The sequence below is a fragment of the Pseudopipra pipra genome, chromosome 2, assembly GCF_036250125.1.
Source record: "Pseudopipra pipra isolate bDixPip1 chromosome 2, bDixPip1.hap1, whole genome shotgun sequence".
Lineage (NCBI taxonomy): Eukaryota > Metazoa > Chordata > Aves > Passeriformes > Pipridae > Pseudopipra > Pseudopipra pipra.
In genome coordinates, this window is record NC_087550.1 from 106,256,851 (window position 1) to 106,270,829 (window position 13,979).

The following is a 13,979-nucleotide window of genomic DNA, read 5'->3' on the forward strand; positions in this document are numbered from 1 at the left end:
AGAAATGCTATATAGATGCTGTACTTAGAATACTGCATAAATACCCAAGGCAAAACAATTGTTATTGGAGGTATATTTTGAGGTTTACCCACTAAGAGTTGTTCATTGTCAATAAAATGGAAGTAAATACAAGGCAATTGCTTAAATTTGGCCCAGAGTTTATTGCTTATATTTGACCTGAAATTTTTTTGCTGAAGGATGCATACATACATAGCTCAGGAAATCATCTTCTTTTGCTTTTTATTAGCATGGCACTTGGAGCCTAGACATGGACCTGGATACCTTTGTACAGGACCCACTGAGAAACAAGGCAAGGGGATCTCCTATGCCAAAATGCTTACAATGTTTTGCAACTCAACCCCTTGAGCAGGGAACACCTGTAGCACTCTGATGATGCTGGTCAGTGCAGTAGGTTGCAGCACAACAATCACCCCAAATTTGTCTATGTTTTGCAGGAGAGTGGAAAAAAGGGATTTGAAGGAGAATGGTGAGATCGCTTTGTGGGTGATTATCAGGGGTCCTTCAAAGTGTAAAGGACAGTATTAAAACCCATGAAATACCAGCAGGTAGATGACAGTGGCTGGAGCTGCAGGCCCAAAAGTCACAACCCCCTCTGCTATTTCCCTCCCTTTCAGAAACAGTACTGAGGATGTGCCTTCCATGTTAGGCTCCAAGCATGTTCCTGAGCTTGCAAAACTGCAGCAGTACAGCAGAAAATTGAGGCAGGAAACAGTACAGTAACCTCACCTTTGGTTTCCCCTTTCCTCTAAGTGGAAGGGGGTTGAGATTCATGCAGGAGCTTTCTCTGCCGCACAGGGGTGCAAAGAGCAGAGCTGGAGTGGAGGCTGGAGTGGCCCAAAAGAGGCTTTGTAGGAGTAGGCTACTGACTTCTTTCTTTGCTTGCTTTTAGTTCCCAAATATTGCAGTAATGCAGTACCTATGTGAGATGTGCACACTGAAGAATACCCTGCCAGCGGATGAAGTATTTGAGACTCTCTTTGTGGAATCTGTAGGCCACCCACCTTAAAAGCATGGTTGTTTTTTAGGTACTGGAGACAGCAACATCAGGGCAACCTTACAGTGGAATGTGCTATGAGAGTGAGCAGTGGAGCAGGATACCAAAGTGCAATTAGGAAGCAACTGAGAGATTGGGATGACATAATAGCCATTTTCTTATCACTGCTTTTTCTTACATCTGGAACTATATTCTTCCACATTATAAAAATGAGGTGATGGGAGCAACTCAGCAGTGTTTAAGTTCTCTTAAAATACAAGGGTGTACTGAGTTGTTAGTGGTACACACTACGTCTAACAAAACTTGCAAGTTTTTTTAAGCCTATACCATTATCTTGCTTTTTGCTTTTTTCTTACAAAGTCAAAGCCTCCAAATGGGGTCCATCATCCTGCAGCAAGGCTCTTAGTGATTCTCATAAGAGACTGATTCTCATAAGATGTCACCAGATGATCTTTTGAGGTCCAGCCTGGGCTGGGTTCTATGAAATATAAGCCAGCCTTAGAAAGAAAAAATTCACCCACCGAGAAGTTAACAACAATTGCAGACCTCCAAGGAAGGACTTAAAAAAAGAGTGAGGGAATTTTTCTGTCCAGGAGCCATTTAATTCCTGGCCAGTTCAAACCCTCTTTTATACATAGTGGACAGTTTTTGCACGTTGTGTGGGAAATAAGGAAATAGGTTTATTTTTCTTCTTTTGCCTTCTCTCTACATTTACTAGCAACTTTATGGGTAGGTATTTGAGGATAAATGGATTGCCTCTCTTGCATAAAGGTTTTAAATAAAATGACTCTTTTCTGACTAAAAAATTGGTTACTCAATTTTTAATGGCTTTCTCCTTCCACTGAAGATCATCAGCTTGTATTTGATGCAAAAATGACACTATCATCATAAAAGCTCCTTCTGTTGGGATTCACTGCACCGTTTAGACCAGATAGTAGGGTAAAGTCCTAATGGAGAAAAAAACATTTGAGCATCTTTCCTGATAGCATAATTGCCACACTTAGGTGCTGCTGTATGTGAAAACAGAAGTACATAGGAAATTTCCTTGTTCATTCCATATGCTAGAAATTTTACCATCCTGCCTGTATATGTTGTTTGTTATATATATGAGTCTGTGATAAACATCAAAGCAGAAGTTGTCTTTCTCTTTATGTGGTGATGGAGAAGCTTTGTGACGTAAAATGTAACTCCATTCCTGTTGCCTCTTGGAAACAAAAAAAATCACATAAACCCTCCCCCCAGCCCAAAACTCTGCTGAGAGAAAAACCAAGGAAAAATTACAGCAAGAAACTCTGAAGCTAGAAGTGTAGCAAAATGATGGCAGCAGAGACAAAGTGTCAAAGCCGGTAAGATATGACAAAATTAGTATGCTGCACCCAAAACCATGTTCTAGAGATTTTTCTTCTGGCCAGCCCTGCTGAGACTCTGCAGTCCCTACTGGGGAAAACCCTCTGCCTTGGCTGAGATGTGCTGACACAGCTGAGAAGCTCAGACACTGACAAAGGTCACCCTGGGACTGGGCCCATTTCTTTGTTTTTGTGGGTTAACATCCTCAGCACTCTGGGTCAGAGATATATTTACAGCAGCACCTGTCATGTTGTAGCATCTCTCTGGCAGAATGCTTGGCTACTGCAGAGTGGAAGGTTGGCTTTTGAAGAGTGGGGATTCAAATGCTTTCTCTGTGGCATGCACATATTTATATTAAAAAAAGAACTTGATATATCAAAGTAGGGAAAAGGGTGCTTTCTGTGAAAAAAGAAACTCTGACAAAGGGCACTCGTAACATTAGGAGGTCTAGGTTTAGGAATGTACAGATTGGGGAACATATTTTGTTGACCTCTTCTCCCAGAGTAATTGAAAATTATTCAGCTCTGCTGAGTGTAACTGCCAGGAGCTTCTGCTTGATATAATTGAGTTCTCTACCCTCAATTTGTTTGCCTGTGTTTCAGGCTTTGAAAAAATAGCATTTAACCTTTTATTGTTTATTCAGACTTATTTAGAGAAAAACAAAAATCTCTGTGGCTGGCTGTATCAACTACCCTCATTTTTGCTGATCTCTAGAATGAGGTGAATGTCAATAAAAAGCAGCTCAAAAACTCTTTCTTCCAGGGTTATTACTGACGGTGTAAACAGTTTTCAATGATATTGTATGTCCCTGATTATGTTATCATGTGGAATGGATACAGCCCTGTTCCTTTCAAAGGACTCAACATGTATTTGTGCCAGGCAGCTACCTTGTGCTGGCAGGTGTCTGCAATTATTGTGTCATCTGCATTTGGGATTTCACCCTAAACATGATAAACTCTAAACACATTAAAAAGTGGTATTTTAAGTGCCTTGATCTCAGAGAAAATCTCACTGCAATTGGAGTCCACTGCTCAGGTATGGCCTCCAACTAGACCTTGTGTCGGCCATTCAGCCAGTTCTCAATCCCCCTCACTGTCCACTCATCCAGTCCATGCTTCCTGAGTTTGTCTCTTATTCTAGTATGTTTTGCCAGATTTTTTGATGTGTAAATCTCAGGATGACGCCTCAGCAGTAAGGAGGTAGGTATATTGATTAGATTATACCCAAAGCTTGAAGCAATACTGATTTATTTACTAGCAATGAATTCAAATTGCTTTATTTTTCCAATGTCTTGACACTTCTCCAAGGCCAGTTTCTTATTCTTTGGACTAATGTGTGCTCCTGTGCTGTCACTGATCATCTGTGCAGTGCTGGTGTTACTGATGGGCAACACTGGCACACCATGTGTGAGAGAGGTATTTTTAATATAGGTTCATGGTGACCTTTTATTTTTTATTTTTAAGTCTTGCTCCTTAAATTGGGCACAGGGCAGCAGGCTCCTTGCATTGGGCTGTCAGAGAAGGTAAGTTTGCAGTGCCTGGCAGTAGATGAAAGAGGGTTTACAGAGAGCTGCAGGCAGGGAACTGGGGAATATCAATGTAGATGTGTATGCCAGGGAGAAAGGTGCATCATGTCACCTGGAGAATGAGCTTGGTTAAGAATCCAAGAGCTTTTGTTTTGCCTAAAATAGCTCTAATTCCTCTCTGAGGAGGAATTAGGTGAGAATCTACCCAGAGAGGTCCTTGTTCTAGGGTCTGTGCCACCTTGAAGTGCAGCTGACAATTTGGGTCCACGTTCCTTTGGCTGGTAATACCCAGAAGGGGAAAACAAAGCCTTCATCAGAGCATGTTGAGGTGCGATGGAGTTATCAGTGATAATGGTTTGTGATTCCCTCTCCCCAGGCATGTGCCCTCCTACAGACCTTCACAGTGGGTTCTACAGCCCAGAGGCACAGTCACTGCCTAGGACATAGAACACAAAGCCGCTGTGACTACAGTGCAGTATCAAGTGTTTTGCTGGCTTGTAAATCCAATGATTTCAGGATTCATTTTTGTAATCTGTGGCAAAGGAAACATGTACAAGCCATGGGAGTGTGTGGAATGTGGAATACAGAAGGGAAAGCTCATGGTTTTACCTTCAGCCTCTGCTTTCAGTTTTTCTGGTGGGTCGATATGTCCTGTGGCAATCTCCATGGTCAGACACAGCAGCTTTTGGAGCTCTGAAAAGAAAATTATGACTATCCTCAACCTCAACTATTCAGAATAAATCTTGTCCAGAATAGCTCTATTGTTCCTCACACAGTAGAAAAGTGTTGGCTTTCCATGGCTTTGGCAGGGTTGTAATAACTCTGAGGGCGTGATTTTGCCTGAGACTGTCTGTGAATAACCTTTCACAGGCAGTGATCCTGCAAACATTCTGGCATGTCAGTGTTCTTACAGGTTATTCCATGCATGAACGTACATGACTGTTGGAACTGAGGGCTTAGGCATGGAGACGTTATGTTTGCAAAGGTAGTCATTTCCTGAGTGTAATGTCAGAAACCTGTGTTCAGTTTGTTTTGTTTTCTACTGGAGGTTTATCAAACTCTATAACTTCATAAATAGGACTGTGCATAGTTGTTTCAGAGAGACTCATCTGTCTGAACAAAGGACTGTTTATTATGTTTTAAAATTAAAAGGAAATTAGATTTGTTTTTGCAAAGATGCCGATAAGTCTCTTGGTTTCTTTTTTTTTTTTTTTTTGCAAATGGATCCAGAAAATGTATTTGTGTATAACATTCTTCATATACATACAAGATGTGTTTCCTGATGGGAAAAAATAATCCAAGCCTACAGTTGTTCAGTCCTTGACTGCCACTTGACAGAGAACAGAACCTTACATAAACACATATGTGGTAATAAACAGCAGACATGGGCATGCTGGTTTCATGTTGCTCTGACTCAGGAGTGTTTATCATTGTCTGGCACATGTCTTTCATTGCCTTGCCCTGTCCTGGTTCCATGTGCAGGGGGGACAGAGGGTGGTGGCATTTTCCTGATGATGTGTGGGGTGTGCAGTTGGGTGGCACCAGGTTCCAGGTGGTGAGCAATTGCTTGTGAATTGTTCACCTGCCTTGTACACTCCGTTATTAGTATTGTTACTGTTTGTTTCCTTATTTCATTGCTGTTTCTGGTAAATTGCTCTTATCTCAACCTGTGATCTTCATCCTTTTGTGCCCCCAATTCTCCTCTCCGTCCCACTGCAGGGGTGAGGGGGGGTGAGAGGGAAGCGAGCGAGCAGTGTGTGGCCTGGGGTGTTTCAGTGGGAACACTAAATTGGGGAATACCATTCCTAAATCACGACATGCCCATAATTTCCTACAGTCACAGGAAACACCTACAGGAAATAGAATGACCATAGGATGCAAAGATCACAGTCACCTCAGCCATTCATTACTGCCTGTCGTATTAGAAGAAATGAGGTTGTGACAGTGTTTCCTCCTTAATCAGCTGGAAGAGAAGGGTCCTCCCAGGCACGTGAAAAAAATACCACTTACTTTCCTCTTACAAAATGGAATGATTTTGAGCAGTGCCAAACCATTAAAGATTTTGCAGTGTTGCGGAAAGGTTGTAAGAGACCACTCGGTTGCTGACCCAAGCCGGGTGAGTTTAAAGGCCACATCCTCAGCAGATGCAGACTGGTACCCTTCAATTGACATCAGCCGAGTGATGGAGCTTCTGATAGACTCCAAGAAGCCTTAGAGAATTAGGCTCAGCCAAAGGGCCTGCAGTCCTGCAATTACTGTTTTACTTTCTCAATTATTGTTCCAGTAACTTCACTTGATTGATTTTTTTTTCTTGTTCTGTTAGTATGTGTAACTGATCAGAATCTGATTTTTCCACCGCAGTACAGGGTATTATCAAGCCCATATCTTTTTGTCCAGCCTGCTTGCTAAGCTAGGTATAGTGAAGCCACGGTCTGAATGCATCTAGGTTCACATTTAAGACATGTCTGAAAATCTACAGTAGTTTGCTTTTTTTCTTTCCTCCTTCTTTCTTTCTCTCTCTCTTTTTTTTTTTTTTTTTTTTTTTTTTGCTAATCCCAAGCCATAGAACATAGAAGCTTTTTATGGCCTGTTTTGATACCTGGAAGTACTATGAAGCTGGTGATCATGATACAGTTTGGGTTGAGCCTGGTTGGTAGGGACAGGTTGAAAGAAGTAATCTAAATAAAAGTGCATAGCCTCTTGGACCAAAAATTGGTTGGCTTGCCAGTCCCAATTCATCTATCTCACAAAAAAACTAAACAGAAAAAAATCCTCAGCAAATTCCTATCAGTTTCACAGGGGTCATTTGCTTTTCTGGCTTCCACTAAGGATATCATTATGCTCTTTAGTCCTAACCCAGTCCTAACCTGCTCAGCTTTCTAAATAGTTAGTTTAATTAATCCCCTGCCTTTCTGATTGTGAGTGCTATGTAGTACAAGTGAGATTTTGATGCAAAGCATCACTAAATTAATTAGTTTTGGCCCTGATCCACCAGATTTAATGGGGGTATTTGCACGTTCAAAGGTAGACCACTGTTGAAGTGCCTCATTGAATGGGGCACTTCTCCCTTAATGAGAGGGGGCGAGGCAGCTTGGCCTCTGGCTGCTGGATGAAGTTATCAGGAGTACTTACTGCCTTGGCAGACAACCTCTGCTCCTGGTAAGCCATAACGATATTTTAGTTATATCTTGTAAAGAAGTGGAGCACCTTGAGTAATCTTCATCTTATTTTCTGCCACCTTCTTCTGTATGGCAGTGTTACCTCATGTTGAAAGTGTTCTTACTGACTTTGTGATATTCTCTATCCACATCTCAGAAAGCACTCTGGTTAAAGCTGTGAGAGAGACGTAGCATGAAAGGTTTCATCAACGCCACCTTAGATGTTAGATTTTTAACAGAAATAATCCTCTGTGGTCGTGGACTGATGCTGTTAATTTGATTCTTGGCCTGCATCTTACTGTTATCTTGTAGACTGAGATTAAAATTGATGCCATCTTTCTGGTTTTGCAGGACCGTGGTGTATTCCACATCAACAGACACTACTTGTTAACTTTTCATCAGTGTGTACGTAAGGAAGAGGAGTGGAAACATTGCCAACCTCATTTTGGTTCCTGTGGCTGTTTAGAGCAACCTACTGACCGGACGAAGCTCTGTGTCCTCCTCCAGTAAAACTCTGGCCCTGTTGAAATTCTGAGTATCTCCCACCTACCTCACTAAAGCTGGAATTTCATTCTGTGAATTTTCATGGGCTTTTCTCAATGTACAAAGGTAACTGTGCCCAACAGCACATGCTGGGGTTCAACAGCATTGCAAAGCTTTTTAAACAACCACTCTTGCAATAGTGTCCCATAGTTTGGCCTGGCTCTGTAAGATGCTGCTAGAGTTTCACAGGTAAATGGTATAGGTGAAGTATTATAAAATGATGAACTTAACAGATAAATCACAGGCCATGAGTTCTGCCTTCGAACTTGGATGATGAAAACTGAAATGACTCAGGTAGAATAGTAACCTGTTTTGTGAATCTAGTGTTTGAAAGTGTTACATGACACAGAAATCCAAACTGGCACTGGGGAACTTTTATTTTAGTTTTTTGTTTGCTTGTACCAGCTGAGATGGATTAGATCACAACTCCAGGATAACCTTTCTGTTCAAGGCAACAGCAATGCAGTGCTTCTTTTTGAGAAGTTAGCTCTGAAAGGCATAAGTCCTGCCTGACACATATGGCTATTCAGATTTCCATCAGAGCCTTTGGGAGTGTAGAAATTCATCTGGGCTTACTGAACAGTTTTGCTGGGAGAACCCTGCTCCAAAAGAAGCAATAATCTAATGGTGCTACTGTGGGTGAGGGGGTACTTTTTAGGGTAGAGGAATAAAACCCTGGTTGTCACCGAATCACTCTCCACTGACTTGAGGCAGCCATCTTTCCCTGAATTTCTGCCTTAGTTCAGGACTATTCTAGCAACCCTGGTGCTTTTTGACTAACCTAAAAAATAAAACAAAAATGCATCTGTGTACCCTTAACGACTCCAAGTCTTCCCCTTGGTCAGATGCACGCAGGCCTCTCATCTTTCCCAGATCCACGTCCAGGAGGTCCTTTCCCTGGGTCAGGGGCAGTCCAGGTACCCCGTGCCGGCGCATGTAAAGGGAGAACAGGGGTAATGAATACGCGGCAGCCCGCGGTGGGAGCCCTGCCACTGTTAAATTTGTAGCCAATTAGCCGTGTTGCACAATTCCAGCAGAGTAACACCAGTCTCTATAGACCCGGTATAGAGAGAGAAATTAGTTTAGACAAATACCTTTTAATCCCTTGTTCTTGGCTGGGCTGGGGCCTACTGCTAAGTGCTAATGGCACGGGGAAATCCCAATTCCCAGTGTCAAGGGCTTCGAGGAATCAGGCTATCAAAGGGAGACATTTATTTTGCATTAGCTTTGATCAGCGGCTCCTGTGTGAAATCTCCTTAAATAAACACCCCGCGCGGCCTCACGCTCGGGGGCACTCGGGTTTCGCTCCGGGCGGGCAGAGGGAGAGGGAACCCGAGCCTCTTCCCGCCGGGCCTCGCCCCGCGGGGGCGGAATCACGGAATCGATCAGGTTGGAAAAGACCTCAGAGATCACCGAGCCCAACCTACGACCGAACACCACCTTGTCAACCAGACCACAGCACTCAGCGCCACGTCCAGTCTTTCCTGAAACACCTCCAGGGATGGTGACTCCACCACCTCCCTGGGCAGCCCATTCCAATGTCTAACCACCCTTTCTGTGAAGCGTTTCATCCTAATGTCCAAACTAAGCCCTGGCGCAGCTTAAGACCGTGTCCCCTCGTTCTGTCGCTGGTTGCCTGGGAGAAGGGGCAGCAGCCTGCCCGGGGCGGGCACGCATGGGGACGGGTGCGGAAAGGAGCCGGGCGCTGCGGGAAGGAGCCGGGCAGGGCGGTGCGGGAAGGAACCGGGGCGGTGCGGGAGGGAGCCCGGCAGTGCGGGAGGGAGCCGGGGCTGTGCGAGAGAGAGCCGGGCTGTGCGGGAGGGAGCCGGGCTGTGCGGGAGGGAGCCGGGCTGTGCGGGAGAGAGCCGGGCTGTGCGGGAGGGAGCGGGGCCCGCCGAGATGGCTGCGGCGCTTGGACGATCTCGCGCTGCCCCCCGGCGGCCATTCCCGGCCGTGCTCCGCCCGCCGCCGGCTCCGGCCCCCCGGCCCCGCCCGGGCCTCGGAGCTTTGGGAAGGGCAGGGCTGGGTCTCCCGCTGTCCCCGGGCCACTGTGGGGTGCATCTCCCCCGGCCGGTCGGCCCTCGGAAGCCGGTGCCTCGGCTGGGAGCCGGCGGTGCCCCACGGGAGCCTCAGCCCGTCCCTCGGGGAGCCGAGCGGGGCGAACCTCGCTTTCCCAGCGCCGACCGCCCTCACGCATTTCGGGTATTAAAATGTCGCCATTTGCAACGGAAACGCACCAGTGTTGCAAAAAACCAAACCAAAACAAAACGCCAAAACAGTAAGAGTGCGCAATCAGCGTCGCTGTGCCCTGTCCTTGTGTCAGGTAGCTGGAGCCTTTCCATGGCATTAAAGGATAATATCTCGCACCTGGGGCTGCCATGAGGAACAAGAGTGTGTTTTTGCGCTTTAGCCTCCACATGTATTCTAGATGCAATTTGCCAAATGATACTTATGTCTAAAATAAGCTAAAATAATATAATAAAAGATGAAAACTGTATGGGAAGCTCCCTGGACACAATTATTAGGCCCTTGTGACATTACTTTGATGCTCCAGAAGCTTCTGGGACCGAGGGGAAATTGTACTGACACATGCAAAGTAACTTTTCGGTTATTTTCAGATCACAGAGTGGCATGCAGGGGAAAGAAATAATGTATTGCTCCTAAATACTAATTATTTGCATGCACTGGGTCTTGGTCCATAATTGGAATGTGTGCAACGTGTATATATAAAATGTAGCAATTTCTGTACTTATGTAAGTAGCTGTTATCTAAAAATTACATAGCTTACTACTGTGTTAACTTTATGACTGCTTCCTGGCATTGCCTGGACACACAGTACCTGCAGAAGGCACCTGCTGGGTTTCTGAATGCATCAGGTACATCCTAGCATTTCAGTGACTTTGGAGGAATGTTAATAGCATGACAGTAGCACAGCAGGCTTCGAAGAAGAGTGGTGGGGAGGGAGGATGAGCAATGACGGTTACATTAGGGCCACTTTGCAAGCGTCTAAAATAATTTTATAGATGAAATACCCATATATTAAACAAGGATGCGAAGATGGAATGGGTGAAAGTTGATTTTCTGAGTGTTTGGCTTGTAAGTACCCAATTATTTTTCAGCTGTAAATAGCAAATGTGGCTTCAAGTTCCTACTTACCTCTGAGCCTTTTTTTTCAGGAAGGACACTGGGTCTGTGTGATGGCCTTCTAATCCACAGATTCATTATCTGGTTATGGTCACCTTTTCCGTCCCCCTCAGTGTTTATCCTTGGGGTTAGCATCTGTTAATGCTCTGGTTGCATCTGCATCGTCAGGAGCTAATAACCATAAGGCAGCTCTCTGGGACAGCCAGGAAGGCTTCTCTGTGTGCTTGGGCCTCAGGTGAGCTTGGAGATATGATTACTCTGTAAGAGATAGCCCAGTTTATGGAGCTGAGCTAGCATCCTTTCTGCTGAATGCTCCCACTGGGTGTACTTTCAGTTGTGGAGAGTGGCAGGGGTCAGCTCTCAGTTTGGAGTATTGCAGGGATGGGACTTGGCCCATGAGTCTTGTGTAGTTCTCTAATGAATCAACACCTTTGAGTGAAAAAATATTTGACAGGAAATCCCCCAACTGGCAGGCGCTTAGCTCCTTGGCAGAGGGAAATGTGAGGACAACTGGAGGCTTCTCTACTGTGGCAAAGATTACCAGTGGCTAAGGTTAACGCAAAATGCAATTCGCATTGGAAATAAGTTGTGGATTTTTAACATTTAATTAACTACTCAGGCATATTGCCAGGAGGTGTAACAGAATTTTTTTTTCATTGCTTTTAAGTTTTTTAAATGAAGACTGGTTGTCTTTGTAGAAGATATACTCTAATCCAAATGTAAATTGTTGGGATCAATGCAGGAATTACTGGATGAACTTCTCTGGCCCTTGCTATGCTGCATGTCAGACTAGATGATGCTAACAATCACTTCTGGCCATAAAAATGTATGAGCACTAGAAAATTATAAGTTTGAGAAGAATAAAATGATATGAAATTAACTCTGTAACAGAAATATTTTTGCAACATAAACTCCTCTTTAACTTCTCTTGCATTATTTCACACCCTCATTGAAAGCAACACAGATTCATAGTTGTATTTTCACATTAAAAACAACAGTTGAGAAACTTAAATAAGGAAAAATTAATGTAGTTAAACAGAAAGGTTTGACTCCCAATAAAAGGTCTGTCTGACCTGTTAATTTGCTACTCAGTTTCCTTATTGGAGGAACAACTTCCTGCAGCCATTGCTTTTTCTTGATTGACTCTGTTTTTAGAAATTCTCCCATTTAAGACATGATATGATTGAACAGGTAATTGTGTCTTTCTTGATAGATGAGTGGTATTTGCATTTAACCCTCTCAGATAACTGTCTTGCAAGATCTCAAAAAGTAGGCTTTCAACCTCTCCATGTTGTCCCAGTGATCCTGGGAACAACCCCCTGACTTCAACAGAAACATGATTAGCTACTGTGACCTTACATTTATTAGGCATGTTCAAAAATCTCTGTAAGTGAATGTGAGATGGAGGCTATGACAAACACAATCCGTGTGCAGCTATCTTAAATGCTTACTCCATGTAATGTAAGTCCGCTGAACCAACATATATAGAAGTGAGTAAAACCAAAATTCATGCTGTGAACCAGCTTTTTGCTTACTGTCTTTTTCTCTCTGAAAGTTTTCAAGAAAGAAATGAAAATTAAAGCAAAAAATCAAAGAAGTTGGAAAAAATGTACTTTTTTTTCAATACAAAGAGGGTATGAAGGCCTCATATGTCTAATGTTTTTCTTGACCTCTCTAAAACATAACTCCTGAGGAAGAACTTGATCTGCCCGGAGTTGAATCATGTCATGTGGTTTTGTTTTATTTTGAAAGGTGGACATTTTTGAGTTATCTGTTTTCATTTTGAATGAGACAAAGAAATAAATTCTGGTTTTGACATATTTCTTCCCATTGAGATTTTCAAGACTTGTTTCCCTAGCCTAACAAAGACCTGGCTTAAGACTGGTTGCTCTCTGTCACATTTTCAGTGAGAAACTGTCTGGGCTGCTCACTCCTTAACAAGGAAAAAAAAAAGCCTATTTTCCAAAACTCTTCCACAGTAAGATACTTCTTGGATGTGATTCATCTTGGCCGTTTTCAGCTGCTACATTAGGATGAGGTAGTTTGTAACTTGAAAAAATTTTTTACAAGGGGCTATAGATTACAAGCTTAGCTATAAATGTCTATATTGTATTTACCTGGTGTTGGCCATTGAACATTAAGTAGGAACAAACATAAAAGAATAGATGAAGAGAGAGCAGGAGGTAATATTTTCCAAAAACACTTCATAAGGAAAAAAACAAGTGCTTACAAAATAAAAGTGGTCTGTGAATTCATAGGAAAGGAAAAATAGAGTAGAGAAGGCCGAAAGAATGTATAGATGACAAAAAAGAAAGGTTTTAACTCTTTCACAGTGGTGGGGCCCAGATAGAAAACAGGTGTTTTCTTGTAGCTGTACTAGTTGAAGTCTGGTCAAAAGAGGAAAAATATACCCCGATGGTGAGGCTTGGAAAACTGATGGATGTTGAAATCTCCTTAATACATAATTTTTGCTCAGCTGAGTACCTTTGATACTGCCTAAGCATACTGTAATGTAACAAGCAGTTACAGCATCCAGCACATTACACAGTCCTCTTCACTTTGCCTTGCCTTCATCTGGGAAACAGTTATGTTTCTGTACAGCCAGTGGGAGAGTATGAGAAGAGATGGGTACTTTGGGCACTTGCCTTCCAACATATCAAAATACCAGGAGGGAAACTGCCCCTCTCCCTGCCTACCTCAAATTCAGCCTGAAGCTGCAGCCTGGCCTCAGGGTCAGAGTGGGTACATCTACTCTAAGATTTGGGGTAGTACCGGGAGCATTCCTGACACTAGAGCTTGATTGTGCTGTTAAATTTAGAAAGTGGACCCTGGAACAGTTTTGACCTGGGATGACTAACTCAAATGTTGTCCTTCTCTCAAACAGTTTTTAGACACTTTTGTTGCTTTCAAATCCAAGTGCCCTTTAACCATCAATCAGCTGAGAATATTTTCTCTCCCAATTTTTCTGAGATCTGCATATCTAGGCTGTGTCTAGTGTTTCCTTGCAGGTTGCTGTAACAACTGTGCTTTCTTTTCTGTTTCACAGACTTTCAAACCTCCCCAGAATCCGAACAAATTCCTCAGCCTTGGAAGCACCCCTTTGTTTGGACTGTGGCACATATTGTCAGTGCTTGATTATTGATTCAACAACTCAGCAGACAAAAGGACCATCCTGGGTTCTTACACTTGCCTTTAAATGAAAGTTGTCAATTAGGCCCTTCAGTTTCAAAGAAGTTTAAGCTGACCA

General features: G+C 43.4%; 1 long non-coding RNA gene across 1 annotated transcript; it reads left to right on the forward strand.

Moving 5' to 3' along the window:
- The first annotated feature begins 2,113 nt into the window (after positions 1-2,113).
- Positions 2,114-7,574, forward strand: LOC135410260 (uncharacterized). The gene is made up of 2 exons (XR_010428588.1): positions 2,114-2,361; positions 7,397-7,574. It is a non-coding gene; the product is annotated as an uncharacterized LOC135410260 (long non-coding RNA).
- The last annotated feature ends 6,405 nt before the right edge of the window (positions 7,575-13,979 follow it).